Source organism: Ptychodera flava (assembly GCF_041260155.1).
Source record: "Ptychodera flava strain L36383 chromosome 23 unlocalized genomic scaffold, AS_Pfla_20210202 Scaffold_23__1_contigs__length_28996876_pilon, whole genome shotgun sequence".
Taxonomy (NCBI): Eukaryota; Metazoa; Hemichordata; class Enteropneusta; family Ptychoderidae; genus Ptychodera; species Ptychodera flava.
In genome coordinates, this window is record NW_027248277.1 from 7,192,555 (window position 1) to 7,212,101 (window position 19,547).

At 37.6% G+C, this 19,547-nt stretch overlaps 1 protein-coding gene across 2 annotated transcripts in view; it reads right to left on the reverse strand.

The window, feature by feature from the left end:
- Positions 1-19,547, reverse strand: part of LOC139124124 (uncharacterized) — a 276,954-nt gene that overhangs the window by 183,137 nt on the left and 74,270 nt on the right. The gene's annotated exons all lie outside the window — the stretch shown is intronic.

The following is a 19,547-nucleotide window of genomic DNA, read 5'->3' on the forward strand; positions in this document are numbered from 1 at the left end:
CTAATGTATAACTGGACAGATTTCATTTAGTAACAATAGTGATTACACATGTGAAGGACATTTTCAAACAATCAATGTACTTTAAAGGATTCTGTGGGGAGCAGAATATAAACATCAAATAGCACTACTTCTAATCATAATGTGTTTATATATTGTATTTCACCTTTTTTTCTCAACAGAGTTTTGTTTCACAAAAGTAAACAACTACGAGCTGGATATCACCCATAACCTCTGTGTGCACTCCTAATGACTGATGAAGTCCTTTCCAAATTATATTGTGAAAACACATGTCTTGTTCAAGACAATCATTGATGTTTTTTAAGGCAGCAAGATCCTAATGATTGAAACTATACCAAGTGTAGAGGTGGTCCCTTTATCAAGGCACTAAATGGTAAGTAAAATTCTACCTAAAGATTCCTAAGTGAATAGTCTCTGCAACTTGAGCTCGGCTTAAAGGGGAAGTTTGCCAAGGGTGATATTTACATATGTTCTAGCTTTAAGGTCAATTATTCCAGAAAAAGCCATTTTTGCCATTTATAACTCGCACCATTTTTAACAAATGAGATAAAATCTGTGGCAGAAGTTGCATTATAGGGCTTCATCGCGGGAAAAGGTGCCAAGATTTGTGCTTTCATCAGGTCATATGGCAGGGACCATCTTCCAATGGGTATGGCATTGTCATTCACGTTCACACCAAGCTTTGTGTATATGCATAACTGTTGTATATGTTATGCAAATACAAGCTTGCATGAATGTGAGAGTGGATAATGCCATACTAATCAGAAGATGTACCCTGCCATATCATGTGATGAAAGCCCCAAGCTTGGTCCATTTTTCCCATGATTCAAAATATATTGAGCAACTTTTGCCACTATTTTTATCCATTTTTGTAAAAATTATCAAGTTATAAATGGCAAAAATGGCATTTCTGGAATAAGTGACCCAAAACAAATATTAAAAATCTTCTTTGGTGAACTCCCCTTTAATACAAAGACCTACCTTTTTCCTATGCTGTGTTCCAATTTGACTTGAGAAAGTTCATGTAGATGCGCGATGACATGTACTCAAACCAAATGAGTGGACGTTACATAGTAGACTGTGTACAATTTTAATTGAATTATACCAATAAACATTTACTTCACTTGAACCTTTGCAAATCATACATAATTGACTGATGAAGTTTTAATTAAGTAATAACATACTTGGATAAAATGTTTTGGCATATATACATTAAGATAAAGTACAGATCAATTTTTGTGGCAACGTTTCTGTCTTATTCCGTACATGAATAACTTTAAAGATTCATTGACTTAATAAAGAGGGAAAACAAAATAATTTTCTGCGGGATAAATCATCTGAAAAAATATATTTTGTTTTATGCCATTGATTCAACTGTCTATGGATATACTAGTTTGAAGCTATTTACAATATGAGCAGATTTATTCTTGCACAACAAATCACATGGGGTCATTCGCAAATTCAGGGTGCATTATTTTCTGACTGCATGCAAATTTCATTATTCATAATTGTTGGCTGTTGAAAGACTCAAAATTGTCAGCTTTTAGCAAGGATTCTAACACGCTTGCTCTCAACATTACATAATTTTTGTTATAAGCTTTATATCTAACTTGATGGGTTTTTTTATTTTTTTCCAGCATATGCACAGTACAACCTCAAGATAACAGGTCAAGCAATAACTAAAACCATAATAGAGAATTACAGGTCTTTAATAAGAGCTCATGGCCATGACAATATCAAGTTATGGACTTTATGGACACTTGAACATTTTTCAACTCAACAGTTTGATGTTGATTATGTTGATTGGCTTTAAAAATCTGGTAGATTAAATTTTATTCTTACCAAATGTTTAGCTCGCGCATTATTTTTGTCTGCGCAGAAGAGTGTTCTAAAGTGGTAAGGTGATCGCGGTTTCTAAGCAGCAGTGATAAGTTTCAAGTTGTTGGGGTGACTACAATTCAGATTGCAGTTGGTAGGTTGATTTTATTAAGCAAAGCAGTAGGAAATCTGCCAAGGAGAGAGGCAGCTAACTGCCTGACAGAGTGGCAGCTAACCTGTTAATCTTTCCAGAAGAGATCCAGAAAATCTCATTTGCATAGCAATCCTGGGCTCCCGGGAAAGATATTCCACGAGCTCTTGTACCCTTGAGAGGGACCTTCATGGAAGAGGATAGATTCTTGATTGCCAAGAATGAACATATCAGAGATGTGTTATGTTCATGTGACAAACATGTTTCATTGAACAGCACAGATTTTGGGTGCAGCTGCCTGGATTTCAAGCCATACATGTTTCTAACATGTATTGTTCATGTTGTCAATACATAACGAAAAGTTAAAATCAATATGGTCAGACACATGTTTTGAAACCTGTAGGTAACATGTATATGACACATGTTTCTTACTAGTAGGAAACACAATGTAAATGGGTATCATTTCGGTAAGGGTCTAAGTTTTGTATTAGCCGGTACATGGATGTACAAAAATAGACACCCATAGCCGGTGCAAACACAAGAAAATTATGTTTCACTTGCAGTAGTCGCCAGAGGTTAAGTAAAAGGAGGCATATTCAACAGAAGTTTGGTGCATTTTTCAACAGTTTTGTGAAAATAAAAAAATGACATCACAGATCGTAAAGAAACGTGGTGTTAAAGATAAGATTTTAAAGAAGATCATGGCGATAGTCTCTTGAAGGTAATAGTAAGCTAGCCTAACGAGCTTGTGAAGCAAACAATACAATAATCGCAATCATACCAATCCATAATCCAATAATACTAGGTCAAAATTTGTAAGACAATAGTTGTAAACATAGACACAAAACAGTACAGAACAGACAGTAAATAGACAGTACACAAACAAAGTCAAAGTCATGAAAGAAAGATATATGGACCTCTGGCCAAAGACCAAGAAGTGATGTCAGGTGTTTCGAAAATGGTAAGCGCATCCTGCCCCACATGTGGCACCCGCCATATATCAATCTGTAAGTCAGATAGGTAGTGGTCACTAACTAAGGCCCCATGTCACCAATGCCATCAGTGATCATTTGTCGAAGAGATATATTGTATTTATCTACCAGCTTGCGATACCTGCCAAAAAAGCGTTTGAATGTAGAGACAAGTCTTGCTCTGGTGTAACATTGATTTAACAGTTTGTAAGAGAGATGGCCATGTCTCTCTACAAAATCACCATATGAACTGCATGCTCTTGCATATCGAATAAGCTGGGAAATGTATACCCCATAAGCAGGTGAGAGTGGAATATTACTGATGATGTGTGGAAAATTGATTATACTAAAGTTGAAATCATCTCTCTTGTCATATAGCCTAGTAGAAAGGTGACCATTAGAGTCAAATTCAAGTAAAATGTCCAGATATGAAGCACAAGAGGCCGTTTCTGTAGTTTCTTTAATCTCCAATTCTGGAGGATAAATCATAGCGAGATATTTACTGAATTCAGAGTTATTCAATGAAATAACATCGTCTATATATCTAAATGTAAGGTTGAAAGTACGAGCTACAGAGACTTTTTTCTGCTTGATAAGGTTCTGGATAAATTCTGCCTCGTATGAGAACAGAAATAAGTCGGCACGTAAGGGAGCACAGTTAGTGCCCATGGGAATTCCTATACACTGTTGGTAAATGTGCCCTCCAAATTTAACAAATATGTTGTCAATGAGGAAATCAAGCATACTGATAATGTCTTTCTCGGTATAAAACACTTTAGCATTAGTAATATTTTTAACAAAATATGTAGAATTATACCCTAATACCACATATTTGTAACGGTGTGAACCGTTTTTGTAGAAAAATGCTTGGTTGATGATGTTTTTCAAGCGTTCTTTCAATTTATCATGTGGTATTGTGGTATACAATGTGGGAAAATCGAAAGTTTTAATAGATGTTATTTTTGAAACAGATCTTGATTTCAAATTTTCCAAGAGTTCCTTCGAATTTTTTAATATCCACATTTGATTTATACCACTCCGAGAAAAGACAACATCACAGTATGCTTGAAGTCCCCGTTTAACAGTACAAAGAACAGAAGTCAGTATCTTCGATAACTCTGTTGTTGAACATTTTGAAGATCCTGCGATAAACCTAGCTTTGTAAGGTGTTTTGTGGAGCTTTGGTATCCAGTATAAGCTAGGCAACTTATTATGTTCATCCTTTGTTGTAATATTAAAATTATCCATGAATGACTTATGGTTTGCCAAAATTTCAGATTTGTTGAACATTGATTGTCTGTAAGTGGAGTTGGTGGAGGTCTTAGTTACACCAAGTTCGTCTATAAGACATTCAAAATAATACTTCTTACAGACAAATACAATGTTATTGGCAGCTTTATCAGCAGGGACGACAACATATTTGTCATGGATATCATTCAAACACTTAACAGCATCAGGATCTTTAAATACAGAATAGGGTCTTCTGCAAACATGTGATTTTAGTCGACCAATACGGCCACGCACTATTTTCCTCACAGATTTGACCATTCTGACAGTGTGTCCAGCTCTACATCCTCCCTTTTAGCCCATTTCCTGGCATATTCTTCAACAGAGTCCATAATGATCTTAAAATATGGTTCCAGTTGATCCTGCGAGGTTCTCTGAACTTGGGTCCACAAGATAATATCTTACGAAGGTGGTGATGTTCAACCAAGTTCAGATCACCAGTGATGACATGGCCAACTGGAGTATATTTGAAGGGAGATGTAGAGCAGTCACAGGATGCTGGTGTTCGAAGGAATTCATCAATTTTTAAGTGCCGCAATGCCTTATTGTAATTGAATATTTTATTGGAGATTGTCTTGGTGTATTGATATGACAGAATAGGTACAGACTGGTTCTTAAAGTATACAGGTATAGTTGATGTAACCTTTTGTTGTGAAGTATATTGCTGACATTAATGGCATCAATTCCTTTGTTAGTAAATGGAAGATGTATGAAATGACGATGATCATCAGTCATAGGTTCAGCACGAACAGGCTTGTATAGTCTGTATAGTGCAATGTCAGCAATAATACTAACCAGTCTGTACGGTTGTTTGTTTGGATCTGTCAAAGACAATCCCAATGCATAGACATGCAACCTTCTCAAGTCCTTGATGGAAAGAGCAAATAATGAAGTACGAATGTGATGGAGACCTAAAGGCTTCTGCAATAAAAGAAGCAGTTCATGAAATTTGTCATGGCAATTGGAGGTAGCTGATGTATCCAATTTAGGCCGATGGTAACGCCTATGTCCATGACTACGTCTTCTACGGACAGAAGATTCAAATAGGCCCATCACATTCACTTCTGAACAACCAGGATTTGAGAGATTGCCTATATCTTTGATGTTGTCATTACAACCATAAGGCATTGCGGTACCTAACTGTCTAATCCAGTGGTATTCTCTCTGTCTACGGAATGTGAACTAAGTATGGGACTGTTGGTTGGATGGTATATTTTTTCAAGAATACGGACATGCATAGACAAAGTGGAGTGATCGTCCTGGAAAAAAATGCTTATAAAGTTGCACATCCAAAGATCGATTCACTCCACTGCGATGTCCGTTCATTCTAGATCGTAAGCTGTTTCCTGTTTCACCAACATAAATGAGCCCACACAATGAACACTCAATTCCATAGATTACGTTTTTGGTTGTGCAATTCAGAGGTTCCAGACATTTGGTAGAATAGGTCTTCCCTGTCAAACTACTACTGAACTGTTCTGTAGTGATGAGCATACTACAAGTTTTGCAGTTTTTAATACCACACTTTGTGATAGAACCTGTATAATCACAAGCTGGAGATGACTTTAAACAGTCCGTCAGTAGCAATTTGCATGGTTTAATTGTCTGGTAGCTTTCTCCATTTCTGTGATAAAAATTGCCCTCTGATTGCACGTATGATGTCTTAGTAACATCCCGAAGGATAATCCGAGGGACACACGGATTTGAGCTACTGTGTCCCGTGTAGCTGGTCGGGACCTTGTTAACCCGGGCGACGTCCCAGCCGGTATGAATATATCTCTTATACAGTCATTCATTATCATGTACAAGTACCAGGTGGATGATGCCCTCGGGGACAATATGTCCACCAGCAGGAGCATCGACCTGGTCGTAGTAAAGTAACACTTGCCATGGCAGTAGTTAAGGTACGCAGGCGTTAAAGTCGTTACTTCAACGAGTGAGAACAAATTTGCTGAAGAGTTTGAGTGCCGACGGGAACAGTTGAACAATGTAGGCGCTTTATTCACTGTATAATACAGTCCGTCAAATTTCAGGGAGGTCATACGGCATAGCAAGTAATGTACCTGATTACCGAGACAATGAGGGAATCGTCGCAGTGGAAACCTAATACCCTTTCAAAGAAAACTGAGTGAGCTCTCCCTCTCTTGTACTTTCAACGGTTTCTTTTGTCGACACTACATGTAATTTAGCGGTTCGTGGTCACCGCTCGATGTGGAGAGAGTCAATATCAGAATGTCTCTCGTTTTTCATTCTCACAATACGTTTTGCCTGTCCAAACCAAAAAAAATGGATGGTAACTATGGAAATTTGTGGTTGTGCCTTGAATACGCCTGCAACCTACGTATCTCTGTTGCGTTTCGGACAACCACTATCTTCACTGTAATACTGAGAGTGCGTTGAGCCCTGCTGCACAGTAAGTGAGGCTACCCTCAGTTCCCCTTGATTTGTTCACTCAGACATTTTTTGCTCAGGGCTTTTTTTAATTTTATCAGTTTCTTAACAATTTTGAACTTACAATTTCAGTTCAGGATTATTTGTTTAAACTATGTTCCAAAGTGTTTGATTATGTTTAAAATTCAAGAGTAAATTAAATAAGAAGTCGATGTTTAGAGGAGCTAAAAATTGTACACTTGTCAAGATAAACTTATCAGCAACTAAGATGGTCTCATTATACCACCTGTCAGACATGCAAATTTCCTTTGTTACGAACATTAAAAAAAATCAATGCCTTTCTTTTGCCAACACAGATGCAACTTATTCCCTTAGTTTCCTCGAAAATATTGTGTATGGCTGTCAAAAATCTATGTCAACAAAATTACAAAATTGCTATCTCCTCCGCGGAAAAAGGATTGACCTTCTCATTGTTCACCGTGAGAAATCAGAAAATTTTTATAATCAGAATGTTGCCAGAATTTTGAAAAATTGACCGAGTTGTTCTGTGTACAGAAGAAATTTGCTTCAGTTCAGTGAGTGATCTCCGCGTGTACAGATCATGGAGAATTGTGGGTAGCCTCACTTACTGCGTGCTGCTGAGCGTACAACCACAGCTTACGGCAGAGCTACACAAACTTGTGTTCGCTTCTTAATTTTATTTCTGCTAAATGATACAAAATTGAAGAAACTAAGCAAACAGTGCGCTAAAGGGTAATATGACCAATGCACGGTGGAGACCATCGTGGAGACCAGAACTCCCCACTCCATAATAAAAGAGTATGTAATCATTAACTGTGTTTTGTTTTTTCAAAAATTGTACAGCAACCTGAAATTATTTTAAAGCTTATTAAATTTCCTTTCTAATGATATGTTGCTTATGGAAAATTTAAGAAAATTTCTTTTCACTTTTCCTGTTTGAATGAAGTTGGCAGTTGATTTATTGTGCATACTTTTACTCTTTTCTTTTCAGGTAAAAGTTCCAGATAAAATATAAATAAATAAAACACATGTATTTGAGTTTGTTAATTTGAAAATAATTTTTTTTTTAATTTTGCAATATTTGTAGCATCTGTGCTCTACGTTCGTTAATTACGAACAGATATGAAAATTACGAAATAATTAAATGCCCGATCGGCCATTTACGAACGTTTTTTGTTATTTTTGAAGCCTGATTTTCGGTTGAGATTATGAATTCTAGGGAAATACTGTCATATCTTGTCTTTCAAAAACAACTCTGCCCCTATCACCGGCGCATCGACACATGGTGATAGCAAACCTTGGACTTTGACCTGTGCTAACATAAGCATGCGCGAAAAGGTTTCAATATCTCCGGGTCGTGTACTCTGATACTGGTGTGCCATGTATTACAGTAGTTTCAAGACACCCAAACACTCATATGCCGTCAACTTTCCGAATGGACGGTCGAAGCGGATCAAGGGAAGCGGGCAGTTTCAAATGCTTATAGATAGTATATATCCTCAGCTCGAAAAGAAAGTTGGGGATAAAAATGGCAACTGATATGAACAAAATGGAACCAATGAAACTGCTGAGAAGAGATCAAGAACAGTCAGCCTGAAAGACGGTTGAGTTATAGTGCGGACCGCGCATGGGTGAACAATGTACCGCAAAGTGTTTTCTGTGCATGGAGGTAGAAGCAACCCTCAAATCTTAGCTGGAAATCTTAGTTGTCAGAGATTTATCATTTGGCGATATGCAGATTGAATTTTTCAGTCAACTTGCAAGTTTTAATAACTTTCCTTAACAATATTTTCTAAGAAACTGTCTCAGAAATTAATATGAATATTGATAGTTTTCTTTGATGCTCCAGAGACGCATGACGAAAGTTTATCCAGACAATAAAAAATGACGATCATCTGCAGCGTTTTAAAAATGTAACTGTCTCTATGAAAACATTAGCAGAATCACCCGTTTCAGTTTCAAATTTATAACAAAACAAAAGTATTTATTTACATGTGTTATACGCCTCACACGGATGTCGAATATATTGATATGAATTTGGTTTATTGACTAGAGAAGTGAAAAAAGTTATACAATAAATCCCCACCGGAGATAGTAACTCTGGCTGATAGTGTGCAGCGTGAATAAGGTTTGAGCTGATTGGTCGATTGGTCACAATGTACGTCCCATGGCCCCAACCCCCGTTCACAGGAAATCGTTGCAGATTTTACCCAGTACACACCAACTAGTGAATAAAATTACTGTATGTTTCAGACGGATTAAGGGTGTTTCAGACGGATCGAAGATTGGTCTGTGGCGCTGAGGCTGTTCTTCACTTTAGTTTCCGCATACCTAATTTGCATGCAAATGAACAGCGCCCTCCTTTCAACACATGACGCTTACGGATATTTTTCGTGTCAGTGAAATCATCTGATTTGCTTTATTTCCCGCAGCTTTTGACAACCCCGAACTACTATAAGTAAGAAAGGTTGGTGAGTGTCATTTTGTTGCGTTTTTCTATACATTAGCATATACACTATCGAGTCGGCCGCTACTAGTTTTCAACACTACCGCGCGAATTTGTGCAGGCCAATTCTTTGTTCATACTTCGTGCAATTTGTACCATTCGTTATCATTTTATGCTATGTTGTCAGTGTCTTTTGTTCCTCAAGTGCTCTAAAGTAGTAAAAATTGACATTTTCGGCTGGTACCATTTACAAGGCTTTAACAACATGGCGGCCAACGTGCCTGCTCACAGAACCCGGAAGCAACATCTTTGCTCGTACTAGTCGTAGACGCACATGAGTACAATTTGCTTGTGACTTTTGCCTATAGTCTTTTGCACGGGGTTATGGAATTAAGTTGAAACGAAATAAAAAAGTGGTATATACTTTTTACGATCTAAAGCATGGAAAAAGTAAGATTGGAAGATTGGGCGAAGCCAGTAAATCCTTGATGTACACACGTGTTGTGTTGACGTAGTGCAGTACTCATTCATAATGTTTGAGCTTTCCATATTTATGTTACTTTCTTGTTTGAATTTCAGATGGGGTTTGTTACCAGTAGTTGGACGACTATGACATTGATCAATCCAGTCCGCATTGCTCTTCTGAAGGTTACAGTAATTTTGTATCGCCATAGGTTTGTGGAGGAGCTCTCCCGTCCTGTGATTGAGATCTTATCTGGTTTTTACCCTATGGTTGCATGTATACAATGAAGTCTCAGTCCGGACTGTTTTTGCCTACTTTGTTGTGGTATCGGACAAAGTCTTGCATTTCTTATCAAAAATACCATTTTTTTTCAATTTACATGAGTATCAGCCTGGTTCAATAATACACTCTCAACTTTTGTGGAATTTTAATCTCAGTCAAGTTTGTAAAAGTTGTATTTAAATTTTGATTTATATTTTCATCTGTTATATTTGTAATTTTTGGGCAATTTTAAATCCAACTTGTCCATATATGTATGGAAATTTGGAGTTACAGGTTGGAAAAAGTCCGTATGTATGTATGTCTGTCTATCTGTCTGTCCGTCCACTCAAATATCTCGCCAACTGCTTGGTCTATCACGTTGGTATTTAGTATGTAGATATATTATTGCTTTTTGACGGGGAATCTGTTCAGCTGAGTTTGCCTGCTTCAAAAATATGCAAATGATCCCCCAAAACAGTGGAAATGGTAAAAAACTAAAAACTCACAATCTACCTATAGGATTTGTTTGATATGTGGCATACAAGTACCTCGTGGTTGTATAAGTCAAACGTATCCATATTGTGATATCTGCAATTGCAAATTTTTAACGGTCTGATCCTGTCTCTAGTTCCATATCTGCAGCAAAACGCAAAAGTGCATTTGTATTACCACCGATATGTATAATATGCAGACGTCAGAAACAACGACTTGATCCTATTACAAAGAAGAGGTCATACGAAAGACTTATGCCTGTGAAACTGACGGACGAACATTGATCAAAGCTGCCGAAATTAAGAAGACAAAAAGTTTTACTTCAACTTTGAGGTCAAGACTTGGTCAGTATTGAAGTGAACTATCACAAATCATGTTACTTAAATTATACCAGATGCGTAACTTACACGTATCAGAAAAAAGCAGAGGAAGACAGCGGTATCATGTTTGCTCCATCCTTCAAGAAATTTTGTGATTCAAGTTGTACAGAAGAGAGTCATAGAGGGACGGGAGTGCATTGCAATGGATGTGATGAGAAATATATTTATGAAAATGATCAATGACAATGAAGGCATTGATGCATACACATATCAAAATTCGTCACTAAAAAGTAGACTGGAAACAAGGTTTGGTGATAAACTTGTATTTATTCGACCTGAATATCGGCAATGCGAAATTCTTATGGCTAGCAGAGAAGACAATGGCTCAGATAGTCATATCTTGAATATTACCAATACAGATTCTGAGAGTGAAGGGAGTGACAATGAAATGGAATCACAGTCAATGACAATAAGCTATGATAACAACCAGGATGAAAGGCTTGAGATGATCAACACTGCAATGATTATTCATAGTACTCTTGAAAAAACTGAAAGCGTTATTAACTGGCCTCCAAGGGCAGAAGACCTGTCAATCCGAAAAAGTAGAAGTTTTGTACCAACAAAGCTGTTCAATTTCCTAGCCTGGTCTACTGGCATATCACAGGACTTTCTTACAAGTGAACGTGTTGCTGTCCCAGAAGACGTACAACTCAAACTGTTATCAATCTACCAGGACTTAATATTCTTCTTCATCTTAAGGCTGAAAAGTCACCCCAAACACAGGTCCCTTAGTATGGCAGTGCGCCACTTGACAGGGTCTTTATCTTTGATAGGATTGCTGAATGGTCTGAGACACTGTGTTCACATTCATCGGTTTTAGAGCATGATACAGCATTGGCTCTTCAACAACTTCGCAGTGATGGCTTGCCACCCGGTTTTTGTAAAGAAATGTTTACCACTTTAGTTTGGAACAATAATGATTTTGGTGAAGAGACTCTAAGTGGTAAGTTAACTCATACTTTTGCTTTTCACATCAGAGTTACATTTTCAAGCATTTTATATTTCATTTTTGTCACTTGTAAACAATATTATGATAATTTATATCATGCCATATTATTTTAGTTTTTTACCATGCAAATAATATTGAATTTGCCTTGAATCTCTCCTTACGTTTCTTTGCGCTACTTTGCTACTCCCCTGGAAAAGGTACATTTCACAACACCAATAAAATCACAATTCAAGGGACACCAGAGATGAAGCTAGTAGTGCTGACAACCTTTCAACTGCAGTTTCCATTAGAAAGTCAAAGCAAAGGACACTTAGTACTCCACCTAGCAACATTATTGAGTACCATGGTCGACCTTGCCATGGCCCTGCAACGCCAGGTTGTACACCGTAACATATAATAATTATCACAGTCACCACCTAATGTGAAGTCATCGTTGCATATTATTTATGTAAGTACTACTGTGCACAACTCAGATATGATCTTCTGTAAATTTAGTACATACACCGCACAAACCCTTTCTTGCCCTTCCCCATCATCAGAAAACTTAATGTCTTGTTGCATGTTACAATTTTGTCTTACCAGTCAATTTTCATTATTCATGTTAATCCTCCAATTTAAAGATACCCCTTTTGTTTAATGACCCTCCCCCATATATCTTATGTTAGGTTTGAATATTTTAATGCAACTCAGTCACCATTGTCACATGGACTTATGAATGTATTTATAGTAGTCATGAGAGAAGAAATGTATTGACATATTAAATTATCAGTGAAAGTATCATAGAATTGGTAGACGGTGTCTGCCTTCCAAATGATGATTTTAATTATCTTTTTTGATATTTGTGTAGGTTCAGATGTAGACACCATAATACAAAACCAGGAAAGGGAAGTAGATATCTCACTTAGGAAAGACTTGGCATATTGAATATGCAAGACTGTGCAGGTTTGTAGTGGCAATCAAGTTACCTTTGTAATTTAATTTAATTCTTTGATGTAACTGTTTCTCTTTCCGTTTTTTTTTTACCATAAGGTCGAGGACAGTGACTGTACTCTGCCATTGTGGACTGCATTTAATCGGCAATTGTCAGGTAATGTCATCCCGCCTGTGATTAAAATTGGTTACTTACCAGTGATAGATGCCAGTCCAACAGAAAAGTCCGCAGTAAATACAGTACTGAGTACAAGTGTTGACATCGCCAATAAACTCCGACTGCTAAGTATCGTAGTTGATATGGACCTTGCAATTTATTCAAAGGCAGAAGAAATCCGATGGCAAATGAATAGTACACACAACGCCTAATACTACGCCTTGGAGAAGTTCACACAGCAATGTCATTTCTATCTGCAATAGGAAAGCGCTTCAGAGATGCTGGTTTGGAGGATATCATGATAGAGTCTGGTATTTTAGCCCAAGGTTCAGTCATGGTGTAATGAGCGGACATCATTACAACCGAAGTGTTCGCTGCCATAAACTGGTTGCTGAGGCCATGCACCGTCTCCGCTTTAATGAATTCCTTGACAGCTTGACTGAAGAAGATCACTTACCAGTAATCGAGAGCCTGCTAAATCTTCGTGACAGCTATCCAGTAACATTTAACATCGAAGCAAATACAGAAGAAATGAAACAGTTGCAACAGAAGTACAAAGACCATGTGCAGAGCCGCGGTGATAGCAACATTAATTATGCTTTCTGGAGCTCATATTTGGATATGGTTCAGCTTCTACTCCTCTTCATTCGAGCAATACGTGAGGGAACTGGCATTTACTTCTAGCTGCTCTACGACAGATGTTACCATGGTACTTTGCGTATGGTCGAGTTAACTATTCACGCTACCTTGCAGTGTATCTACAAGAAATATCAACTTTGCCTCAAACACACCCAAATATACTGTATATGAGAAATTTTGTGAAGGTGAACTTGCTGTACAACGATCTCATGAAATCCCTTTTCGATGACACTATGTGATCAATTCATAGAGCAAACATTCAATCGTGAGTCAAAGACGAAAGGTGGCCTGGTTGGTTTCACGCAAAACAAGAGGCACTCAACCGATGGATTCTAAGTCATCCAGCACGTTCAGCTATTGCAACAAGTTGCTTCATCCAAGCTGGTAAGACAGACAAGCAGTCAGAACATAAAGACCTGACGCAAGCTAGGATGAAGAGAGATGAATTTGATGTGCAAGAAGTGATGTCAACCTTGCTGTCTGTTGGGTCACCGTTCACCAGTAATAAAGATAGTCAACTAGTTCATCTTACAGCGGGTGCCCTAGCTAACGAAGAGATCACATCAGATCTTACCAATGCATATTCAAGAGGTGAAGAGGCCTACCTACAGTTTGAGAGTGAGCGTCTGACACAAGGAGTCAAAGCCTTGATTGATAAAATGTCAGTGGTGTGAGGGAAGACCTTTGCAGATATATCAAAGAAACCAAAGTTGAAAGTGACTATGAATTGCTTGTCGCTGAAATAAAATATAAATCTTCTTCATAGAATGCTGTTGATTGCACAGGTAAGACAACTTGATCTTCACGAAGTCCTCATGTACCCTCTTGGTCCTGTCCCGACAATGTAGCCAACTTTGATGAAACAATGACCAAGACAAATAAGGCTGTTCTTTCTCATCATCTGGAGGCAACATTTCCTGAAGCAGTTGTTGATCTCAGTCTCAAAGGAAATACTGCTGTTATCAGCGTTGGAAACTACCGCCCGTCCTCCCATCCGAGACGGGTAACTTTTCAGTCGGACGGGAGGACAATTGTACTTCCACGTCCGTGTGTCGGGCTCTCGATAGTAGCCCATACGGCATACCCAGTAATCTCATCGATCAGCTGCTTCTAGATGTTGTGTAAAATAAACGAAATGTATACCAATACGTCGGACTTCGACGCGCTTATGCTACTGAAACTGTGCAACTGTGTGACGCCGGAACGCAATGCAAGAGAGAGATATGTAAACACGGGTAAACAGCAGTCGCTCATACACACTGAGCAAGATTTGCGCGATATCAGCCAGTGCTATAAATATCAAGATATAAAGGAAAGATATAAAGGATATAAAGGAAAATGAGGGCATCTCCACACATCGGCTCTACCAATATTGTTTAGTATTACGATATGGTGAATAAAAGGATCATTGCATTTATTTTGTGTGGAATACATGGCGAGACACCAGTGAAATTATAGTGCTTTGACCCTAGTCATGTAATTTGGGTCCCCGGTAAACCTGTTTGCTGATTGAGTGATTCGCCTTAATGGTGTTTCGGAACAAAAAATGGGGTTCCTTCATCAGTCGCTCTCTTGTTTTGTATCCCATCCGCTTGGTTGTGTGATGAAGTCATCATCGTCCTCAAGGAGGAGAAGCTAGATTCATTATTGAGAGAGTTAGCCACTATTGACTGACTCTATAGTGAGCGATCCGGTGTGTGGTGTCATATTATAATTAACATGACCCAGTATCGACCGGAGTTTCTAACGCTTATAAGGATTTTTGTTTTAAGGGCATATTTTGAGCGTTGCTAGTGCTCGTTATGTTAACAGTAAATGTTGTACTAATCTGTCAACGATTAGTTTGTTTTAGGCATTTAAATCGATTATCCGAACTTTTAGTTTTGTGTCAATTTTTCGTGGACTTTGTAGTAGATTTCGGGTCGATATTGGTGCCTGCTTTCCGGTGTTTGAAAAGCATGTTGTGAAGGGCTGCTTCGAGAAATAAATCTTGTTTCTCTGTGTTTAGCCATTCCCAGGTTTCATGGTTTCGTTAACAATATTTGCTGTAATCGGCCTTTGAAATCGGTTTGGTCTGAGGAGTCGAGAGTATTGGTTTATTTAATTCATGCCGCCAACTTTGATACTTATATGGCAGCTCTGATGTTTTCTGTAGTGCTCAGCAATCTTTTCAGTTTGGTTGATTGTAGTACCAATTCGATGACAGATTGCATCTTGGTTTTATACGATAAAGTGGCATAAAATGGAGACAAATTAAAAAAAATGTTTCCCCGTTGTTAAAACCGCTATCTTGAAACCTTTTAACTGTTTGAGCGATATGGGCAAAGTGTGTTTGAATTAACTAATTAATTAATCAGAGTGTTATCAGCATTGTTATTGTAGAAATTTGTATTCAAGTCCGGATTAGAATTAATTTCAAACAGTGGAATTCAGAACAGTTTGTTTGTAAGATCACGGTTAACACTCATGTTGAAAATAAAGTTGTTTACAGTTTGAAGCACATAATGGTTTCGTGTTTTTTGAATGAATGGACTTGTCAAAAATTCAGGACAGGCAACTTTCTGGCAGGACAGGCAAGTTTTGAAAGTTACCAGTCCTGATGTCTGGCAAATATTTTAGCCAGTTTCCAACACTGCTGTTATGGTTGATGCGATGGCGATGATACAAATGCAGAATAAAGTTCCAGCTACCTTTGTAGAATTGCCTCTGACATATTTTATCAGTTACGAGCAATTGCTGCAAAGTATGGTGCTACAAGAATTGACTTTGTTATCGATCAGTACAGAGTATGTCTATAAAAGATGCAGAGAGAAAACGAAGGGCAACTACAGGTACCTTTACAGAGATCCAGATCACACGACCTAGTCTAAATATTGCCAAGGCAATTCAAAAAATATCTTGCCCCTGGTAAGAATAAGGAAGCTCTCCTCCTCTTTCTGTTTGAATCATGGAAAGAATATGAATCACATTGTATGTTACCAAAGGTGAGCTTTGCTACAGATTGCGTTCAGCAAATGGTGTCATGAATGTAACTGAAGTACCAGAATTGCAGTTTGACCATGAAGAAGCTGACACAAGACTACTACTTCATGCTCAACATGCATCATACATCGGGGAGGCAGACAACATTGTAATTCGCAGTCCTGATACAGATGTCTTGATGTTAGCTGTGATTTGTGCTCATCAATTACAGGGCCAGCTGTTCCTTCACCAAACCAGCAAAATGGTCGCATACTACACGTAAACAACATAACAGAGTCTTTGGGAGACACACAGCCCTAGCTCTCCTTGGCCTTCATGTGTTCTCTGGCTGTGATAGCGTGAGTGCTCTCAGACGCAAAGGCAAGAAGAAGATGATAAAATGCTGATTGGAAGTGATAAGTAAACTGGTACATGCCATGACCTGGGAATATCTTGGACATTGCCCGACACACTGATAACACAAAAACAGTCCTTTGTCTGTGATTCGTATGCGCAAAGTGGGTGTAGTAATGTGAATGAAGCAAGATACAACTGCTTTTGAAACTTTGTATGCAGATTCGTTATGGTTACTTTTAGTAACACTTGTTCAAATCCTCGTGAAAATTTGAAAATGTATTTTTGTGGCGATTTCTCTTGTTTTTGGTCAAAAATCTTCTTCTCTTCAAGCGCTCATCCCATTGCCTTAAAATTTTATATGCATGATCCTAGGGTTGACTTCTGTCAGCTTTGTTAAGATTTTGGTGAAATTTTCATATTTGTATTTAGGGGCAATTTTTCCCATTTTTGTTCAAAAATCATTTTCTCCCAAAGTATTGTTGGATTACTTTTGAAACGTAATGCTATTGATCCTAGGGTTGCCTTCTGTCAGATGTTCAAATATTGTGATGAAATTTTCGTATTTGTGTTTTTGAGGCAATTCTTTTTATTTTTGGTCAAAAATTATTTTCTAAAATGAATTATTCTGATGACATTGAAACTTGGTATGCATGTACCTAGAGGCATACATAATTGAGAGTCTTCAAAATATGCTGAAATTTTCATATTTATATTGTTAGGGCAATTTTCCCCGTTTTTGGCCAAAAATCATTTTTCTGAAATCACTCATCCGATTTCTTTGAAACTTGGTGTGCATGTTCACAGGGGTAAATTTAGTTAAGTAAACTCACTCTGGTCTGCCATATCAAAACAAATTTGAGCCCAGTGTAATTGACGGTATTTTTTTAGATGGGATTTTTGACACTCTTTCAATTTTTTGTCAAAATATTTTTCTTTGAAAATGTGTCTTATCATTTTAAAAGTTGACATACAGGTCCCTTGGTAGAATATCGGTGTGTTTTTAAGTTGACCTATAGGTCCCTTTATAGGATGATAACAATTTGGTTTTCTTTGAAAATTATAATGATATCAGAAAATTGTAATTTTAAGGCAACCTCCTATCCAATTGCTGAGGGTTTGGTCAACAGATTCCAAAATGATATTGGAATAAAATTTTACAAATGCTATGATGATATTTGGAATTTTTTTTTTCTGACAGCACTCAAGTTGATGAATATTGTCATATTTTCTGTATGGGAAAACATGAAAATGCTGGAACTAAGCATGTTTGGTGCTAGGGGTGGACCCTTTGATACCCTGGGGGGTTCTTGAAAAAAATCCCAGCAAAGGTGAATGAAGGTGTGAGAGTGGGAAAAAATAATGTACATCGGATCACGTAAAAAATTATACTATCTCATCAATCTTCTAGCCCCCCTCCCCAGGATATCAAATGGGTGCTCCCTCTCCCCAAGATAACAAATGTGTCACCTCTAGCTACATTTCGGTTAAACCTGTGTGGCCTAAGGGTACTTAGTAACCAAAAATGACAATAAGATCGGCAGTTCCTGAGTATTTACGATCTTCACATTTTTTGTGCCTCATTTGAATTTTTACAATGCTGACATGTTCATTTTTAAACAGCATATCTTCATCATATACAGCTCGACTAGGCCAGAAATCAGCTTGTGCCATGCAGCTATTTTCAAGATTTTGCTGTGGATGGGACATCCATCCATCCATCCATCTATCCATCCATCCATCCATCCATCCATCCATCCATCCATCCATCCATCCACCCATCCATCCATACATACATACATACATACATACATACATACATACATACATACATACATACATACATACATACATACATACATACATACATACATACAGACAGACAGACAGACAGACAGACAGACGCCATTTGGCCACATTATATGAATACCTCCCATTTTCATTTATACATATGCATATTTGGGAGCTCACTTTGATAATTTTACACCTACTGGAACTAAAAGTATATAATGTGGTGATTTAGTAAGCATTTGATGTGGTAAACTGTATTGGTGTTGAAATGCGGTACAAAATCATTAGAAAACGTAGCCGAGGTGATAAGCAGGTTTGGTTTCCAACAAATAAATTCCAAGCTTTTTTCAATGTTTAAGAGTATCAAGGTTGTAAATAGTTGACACACTTCCTGCTATCTGGTCGTTATATCTCTCATGCAAACATGCTCAATTCAAAGGGTTCGACCATTTGATATCTGGGGGAGGACCTGGCAGAGTTTCAAAAAAAAAAATTCCAAAAAAGAGTCAATAAAAAATCAGCCACAGTAGGTTTGACAAAAAACAAGCGACCTAACGGCCCATATAGCTCCACTGTAATTATGTAGAGAATATCTTCTTTAGACACATGTTGATGAAGAAGGTAGAAAACTTTGATATCGTATTTCAGTGGCCAGAAAAAAGTAGCTAAAATAGCTGCAAAACTACACAATTGAAGATTTCATCATAATTTGAATATATCACATTGGATCATCCCTAAGAACATGTCAACCAAACCTATCCGACGAATAGTTTTTGAGAGTGAAATCTTCTGACCAAAAACGGCAAAAATTGCCCCAAAAATACAAATTATAGATTTCATCAGAAATACAATAATATATCACTTAGTTCATCTGTAGAAACGTGTATACCAAATATCCATGTATATCAATAATCAAACTGTCTGACAAGCGGTATGAAGAAGATTTTTTACCAAAAACGCCTTTTTTGCGCTAATTTGCATATTTTTAACAATATCAAAAAAATACCTTCGTGGACATTATGTGCTCACATTTGGTTTGAATTGGTTCATTCAGGAAATATTTAAAC